This window comes from Benincasa hispida, chromosome 10, assembly GCF_027475165.1.
Source record: "Benincasa hispida cultivar pf3 chromosome 10, pf3_genome.v1.1, whole genome shotgun sequence".
In the NCBI taxonomy this organism is placed as follows: Eukaryota; Viridiplantae; Streptophyta; class Magnoliopsida; order Cucurbitales; family Cucurbitaceae; genus Benincasa; species Benincasa hispida.
In genome coordinates, this window is record NC_143487.1 from 62,978,736 (window position 1) to 62,985,671 (window position 6,936).

Here is a 6,936-nt window from a genome sequence, read left to right on the forward strand (position 1 = left end):
TATGCAAAAATACTTCCCACCTACCACCAACGTGAGAAGGCGTCGAGAAATTATGAACTTTGAACAAGAAGATGCTGAGACCTTAAGCGCCGCATGGGAATGTTTTAAGGGCCTGGTCAAGAATTGCCCGAACCATGGACTACCACTGACTATTCAAATGGAGAAGGTTTATGCAGAACTGATTAGAGCATCACAGATGGCAGCAGACGCAATAGCGGCTGGTGGACTTATGGACAAATCCTATACTGAGGCTAAAGAGATAGATACTAGACCGCATTGCTAAACATAATATGGAATGAGTGGATGATACATATGATGGAAGAAATGACAGAAGAAGGAAATCTCATAATGTTAATTCTGTTGATGCAACGCAATAGCCACACTTTCTGCTCAAGTGGCTAAGATGATCAGCCTTCTACAGAACATAACGTTGGGAAACGCATCAAATTAGTAGAAGGTGAATCAGGTAGAGGTGTTTGGGCAGCCTACAGTTAACTGTGTGGGCTGCGGAGATCCTCACTCCTACGCTGAATGTCCACAAAACCCTCAGTCAGTATGCTTCATAAAAAAACAACCCATTCTCTAATACATATAACCCTGGATGAAGAAACCATCCGAATTTTTCTTGAACAGGAGGAAATCAGCAAGAGCACCACCCAGGGGCGAACCATCAGCAAAGGAATGGACCGCCACCTTCATTTCAACAAACGCATCAGCAGCATCAACAACCCTTCATTAGAGAAGGACAGGCGTCGAGCTCAGGATCTCCACTTGAGAACCTATTGAAGGAGTACATAGCCCAGAACGACGCATTACTAAAAACCAGGTGTCATCTATCAGAAACCTGGAGATCCAGTAGGGTAGATAATAAGCAAGTTGAAAAACAAGCTGCCTGGAGTTCTACCTAGCAATACCGAAACACCTGGGAACAATAACAGGAAGAAGAAATGTCACATGGGGACATTGCGAAGTGGAGGAGCTCTTGAAGAAAGAAGAATGAATCCAAGAAATAGCAGTCCTTTGAAAGAACGCATTACACGTTCAATGGATCGGGAAGAAAGAACGCTCGAGACCACAAGCCATTTAGAAACTAGTATGTCTAACGCGGGAAAGCCTGAGGTGTCGTTGAACGCACCATTCCCTAGGCATCTGATGAAGAAGAATGATGAACATCAATTCAAGCACTTTCTTAAGCTTTTAAAGCAGCTACATATCAACATTCCACTTATAGAGACTTTGGAGCAGATGCCAACATATGTAAAATTTCTGAAGGACATTTTGACGAAGAAGAGAAGAGTCGGTGAAAAGGAAGTGATAGCGCTCACGCAGGAATGTAACGCGTTAGTAAGCAACAATCTACCAAAGAAGCAGAAGGGCCCTGGGAGCTTCACAGTTCCTTATTCGATAGGAGGATTAGATGTGGGTCATGCGTTGTGTGATCTAGGAGCCAGCATTAATCTCATGCCACTTTCAATTTTTAAGAAATTGGGGATTGGCGAAGCACAACCTACTTCTGTCACCCTTCAGCTCGTTGACAGAACAATTAAGTACCCAGAAGGGAAGATTGAAGACGTTTTAATGAAGGTTGACAATCTCATATTCCCAGCAGACTTTATTATCTTGGACTATGAAGCAGATAGAGAGGTACCAATTATCCTTGGACGCCCCTTCTTGGCTACTGGGAAAGTTTTAATTGACGTGCATAAAGGTGAATTAACTATGCGCGTGGACAATGAAGAGGTGAAGTTTAATGTGCTGAACACATTAAAGTTCCCAGACAGTGAAGATTGTCAACTAAACAACATTGAGTTGCCTGAAGAAGAAACTCATGTATGTGAGGTCCTCGCATTTGAGGAGAGCATGAAGGAATCAGAGCTACCAAGTCTGAGTGAGCGGCGGACAAAACCAACACGTCCATCGCTTGAAGAACCACCAGAACTCGAGTTGAAACAATTACCTGGACACTTTAAATATGCATTCCTTGGAACCAACAACACCTTACCTGTGATCATTTCCACAAATCTCACAGAACCTAATGAGAAATCTCTCTTGCAGACGCTGAAAAAGCACAAGCGTGCAATAAGTTGGACGCTTACAAATATCTGTGGGATAAGTTCATCTTATTGCATGCACAAGATTAGTCTGGAAGAAGGGAAGTCGGGGTCAATCGAGCTTAAAAGAAGGCTGAACCTCATAATGAAAGAAGTGGCCAAGAAGGAGATTTTAAAATGGTTGGATGCAGGAGTTATTTATCAGATATCCGACAGTAGTTGGGTAAGTCCAGTCCAATGCGTTCCCAAGAAAGAGGGAATGACCGTGATAATCAACGGTAATAATGAACTCATACCCTCGAGAATTGTCACGGGTTGGCGCATCTGTATGGATTACCGGAAGCTCAACGCAGCAACTAAGAAAGACCACTTCCCTCTTCCTTTCATCGATCAAATGCTTGGCAGACTTGCAGGTAAAGAATTTTATTGCTTTCTCAATGGTTATTCTGGTTATAACCAGATTCTGATAGATCCGGAAGATCAGGAGAAGACTACGTTTACTTGTCTCTTTGGAACATTTGCATTCAGACGCAAGCCCTTTGGGCTGTGTAATGCACCGGGGACATTTCAACGATGTATGATGGCCATCTTCTCTAACTTCCTAGAAAAGACCGTTGAAGTCTTCATGGACGATTTTTCAGTCTTTGGAGACTCATTCCAGTCATGCCTAGATAATTTGGAGGTCATCCTCGCTCGATGCAAGGAGACAAACTTGGTGCTGAATTAGGAAAAATGTCACTTCATGGTGACTGAAGGAATTGTTTTGGGTCACAAAGTATCTAAAGCTGGCTTGGAAGTAGATGAAGCCAAAATAGATGTCATAGCAAAACTTCCACCATCAGCAAATGTTAAAATTTTACGAAGTTTTCTAGGGCATGTTGGCTTATATAGATGGTTCGTTAGAGGATTCTCTCAGATTGCGCGACCTCTAAGCGCATTACTAGAGGCGAATCGACCCTAAAACTTTAATGAAGACTGCACTGACGCGTTTGAAACTTTGAAGTATGTGTTGACGACAGCTCCAGTACTGATAGCACCGGACTGGACGCAACACTTTATCCTTATGTGCGATGCGAGTGATGTGGCAGTAGGAACAATGTTAAGGCAAAAGAAGGGTAACTTGATACATCCCATCTCCTACGCGTCCAAAACTCTAAATGACTCTCAGGAACATTATACCACTACTGAAAAAGAAATGTTGGCTGTAGTATTTGGTATTGAAAAATTTTGATCTTACCTAGTTGGTGCATCAACCACCATATACACTGACCACTCAGCCATTAAATTCCTGATCAGCAAAAAGGACACAAAGCCAAGGTTGATAAGATGGGTGCTGCTGCTACAGGAGTTTGATATCGATATTCAGGACAGAAAGAGAACAGAAAATCAGGTGGCTGACCACCTGTTCAGGCTAGAGAATCAAGAAATGCAAGCCCAAGAAAGTGAAATCAAGGACGCATTTCCTGATGAAAGCCTGTTTAGAGTTGAAGGCAGGGAACCTTGGTATGCGAACATAATCAATTATTTAACCACCAAGCAATTCTCTGGGAACTTCAACTCCCAGCAGAAGAAATGGTTAATTCATGACAGCAAGTTTTATTTTTAGGATGAACCGTTTCTATATAAACAAGGTCCTAACTCCATTATTCGTCGATGCGTTCTGGAGGAGGAGACACAACGCATCTTAGCCGAGTGTCATGACTCTCCTTACGAAAGGCATTTCGGTGGGAAAAGAACCGCAGCGAAGGTCCTTCAAAGCGGATACTTTTGGCCCACCCTCTTTAAAGACGCAAGGGAATTTTTTGAAAATGTGGCCCCTGCCAATGCACCGAGAATATTTCTTCAAGGGACGCAATGCCCTTGAACAATATTATCGAAGTTGAGTTGTTTGATGTTTGGGGCAGAGATTTTATGGGACCTTTTCCCCTGTCCTATGACCAATAGTACATCCTGCTTGCAGTAGATTATGTATCTAAGTGGGTAGAGGCAGTGGCCTGTGCTAGAAATGATGCATTCACCGTATCTAAGTTTCTTACCAGGAATATCTTTACACGCTATGGAACGCCGAGAGCCCTGATAAGCGACGAAGGTACACACTTTATTAATCACATCATTTCCAAATTACTTGTAAAACATAATGTTAGGCACAAGATTGCCATGCCTACCACTCACAAACAAACGGTCAAGCAGAAGTATCAAATCGAGAAATCAAGTTCATCTTGGAGAAAGTTGTCAATGCAACGCGGAAGGATTGGGCACAGAGGCTGGATGAGGCACTCTGGGCCTACAAGACTGCTTACAAAACTCCTATAGGTATGTCTCCATACTCCCTTGTATTTGGAAAAGCCTGTCATTTACCTGTAGAGTTGGAGCACAAGGCGTTTTGGGCAATTAAGAAGTTAAACATGAACTTGGATGTCGCGGGCGTTCAACGCAAACTTTTGCTCAACGAGCTCGAGGAGTGGCGATTGAACACGTACGAAAACAAGAAGCTGTACAAGGAAAAGACAAAGCGTTGGCATGACCAACGCATCAGTAAGAAAGAACTTGTTGTTGGCCAAAAAGTTTTATTATTCAATTCACGTCTACGGTTGTTTCCAGTAAAGCTAAAATCCAGGTGGTCAGGACCTTTTATCATTAAAGAAATCTACCCATATGGAGCTGTAGAAATAACACGAGAAGATGGCACCAACGCATTCAAAGTAAATGGCCAAAGAGTAAAGCCTTACTTTGAAGATGGACTAGAACGCCAGAAGTCATCTTTCACACTACACGAAGCCAGTTGAGGCCGCGTCGAAATGTTCCTACGTTTGCAACGCCATATATTCCAGGGACGCTAAGCCCACCCTTGTCTTTTTTTTTTTTTTTTTTTTGCATTTTGTATTTTATAATGCATTTGAATTTTTTGATTTAGTTGTTTGGATGTTTTTAGATTGATTGTCTTTGTTTTTGCTTTTACAAAAGTTGGAAACTTGTTTGTTTTTCTTTAAAAAGTTGTGTATGATCGAATTTGGAACAACGGACGCGTTAGACGCAAGTCTAACGCATGGCCCAGTTGAAGGGACGTGTCTCAAGAACAAAAAAAACACTCGAGTATTTAGATAACCGAGACGACCCTTCAACTTCACATTTATTACAAACGTCAGCCACTACCATCTCTCTTCCTATAAAAAGGCCCAACGATTCAAGTTCTTCTTCTTCTTCTTCTTCATATCGCTCTCAAACCCTCTGAAACAAAAAAAAAAAAAAAAGAAAACCAAAACCGTCCATTTCTCTCGCTTCCATCGCTCGAGCTTTTTCGGCCACCATGCCGTCCACTTTAGATAGCCAGAATCAGAGCGTGAGCTTTGGGAACGACTCTCCAGTAAGTTCTTATTCTTCTGCCTCTGTGTCGATTTCACCCCCTCAAGCCCTAGGAAAACCACCAAAGCCCTCGCCCAAACCAAACCCATACACGGCGGAGCTGCCTCTTCCCAGCGGCCGTCCGTTTCGAAACCTTCTTCAGCCCTCACGAAACTCCCGTCCAAAGCCTCCAAAACCACTGTTACCCTTTCAGCCAAAATACCTCAACTTAAACCTAAAACCCCTCAACCAAAACCCAAAACTGCCCTCAAGCCTAGGGTCAAGACATCTGCAAAACCAAGGATACGTCCATCTTCTACGGCCGCATCTAAACCCTACACTAAACCTGCCCTACCACCAATTATCCTTAACATCACTATGGTGGGTGCAACTCATAATCCACTCCCAGCCTATGCCCACAATGCACCGTCACCAGTAGTAATCCACCACCTCTGTTTTCTATAGAACCCTTGGCCACCATCTATCCAATGGAATCGGACGCGTCGAGCCAACCACCTCCTTCGCCCATCCTCATATCTTCCACTGGGACGCCTCACACCCCAGTGGGCACCCCTCCATTCACTCCACCCATACTACCCTCTAACAGTCCTGTGTTAGAACGCAATCTTGAAGAGTTGGCAGAGCTGGCTTGACTCGACGAGCAAGAGGTATTTAGTGCGATCTTGGCATCCCTTAATCAAAGCCAAGAGGAAGAACAGGTGATGTGTTCAGACCCACCTAACACATCACTTGAGTTAGACGAAGTGGAGCGGTATGTGATGATGCTTGAAGAGGAACTAGAAGAAGAAGAAATGGAGGAAAAAGAAGAAATGGAAGAAGAAAACAGAGAAGGGAGAATTGGCCCAGATGCGTCTCAACCACGCTCATCCAATGCGAATGAAGGGTCTTTAAAGTAAAAAAGAGTAACGAGAAAAAAAAGATTGATATTAGAGGAAGAAGAAGATGAGTAGTCTGCATCCGGACCCAAGGGTGCAATGCATGAAAACAGCTAAAGGCACGACGCACTAGAGCAAGAATTGGAAAATTACCAGCTCGCAAAGCAAGGGCGAAGGAAGACTGATCTCCAAAGGGAATTGGAGAATGAACTGAAAGAACTGGCAAGGGAAGCAAAAGAGTATGCGGTGGGAAAATGCAAGGTAACCGATGCGTTACCTAAGAAGACTTCGGGAAGAAAGCATCAGTTTAATGACATACTCGTAGAGAAGGGCTTCTTCCCCGAACGCCACACATTGCCAATTTACATAACTGAGACAATAAACACATTGGGGTGGAATCAGTTCTGCGTTGGGCACACCCATATCTGGCCCAACCTCATCTGCATATTCTGCAATAATGAGTTCAATATGGAGAAGAACACAGCTTATGTTGATGGGGTGTTAGTGCGCTTCTCAGCTGACAGAATAAACAAAGTGTTCAACATTGACAGTAACCCAGACGCGGAAGGAAATCGCATCTTGGAGCAGCCTACGTCAAGTCAGTTAGAAGATGCGTTAAGGACAGTAGCCAAGCCTGGAAGCAAATG

At 43.5% G+C, this 6,936-nt stretch overlaps 1 pseudogene; it reads left to right on the plus strand.

The window, feature by feature from the left end:
* Positions 1-954: 954 nt before the first annotated feature.
* LOC150033546 (uncharacterized) lies at positions 955-3,012 on the plus strand (annotated as a pseudogene).
* Positions 3,013-6,936: the final 3,924 nt, after the last annotated feature.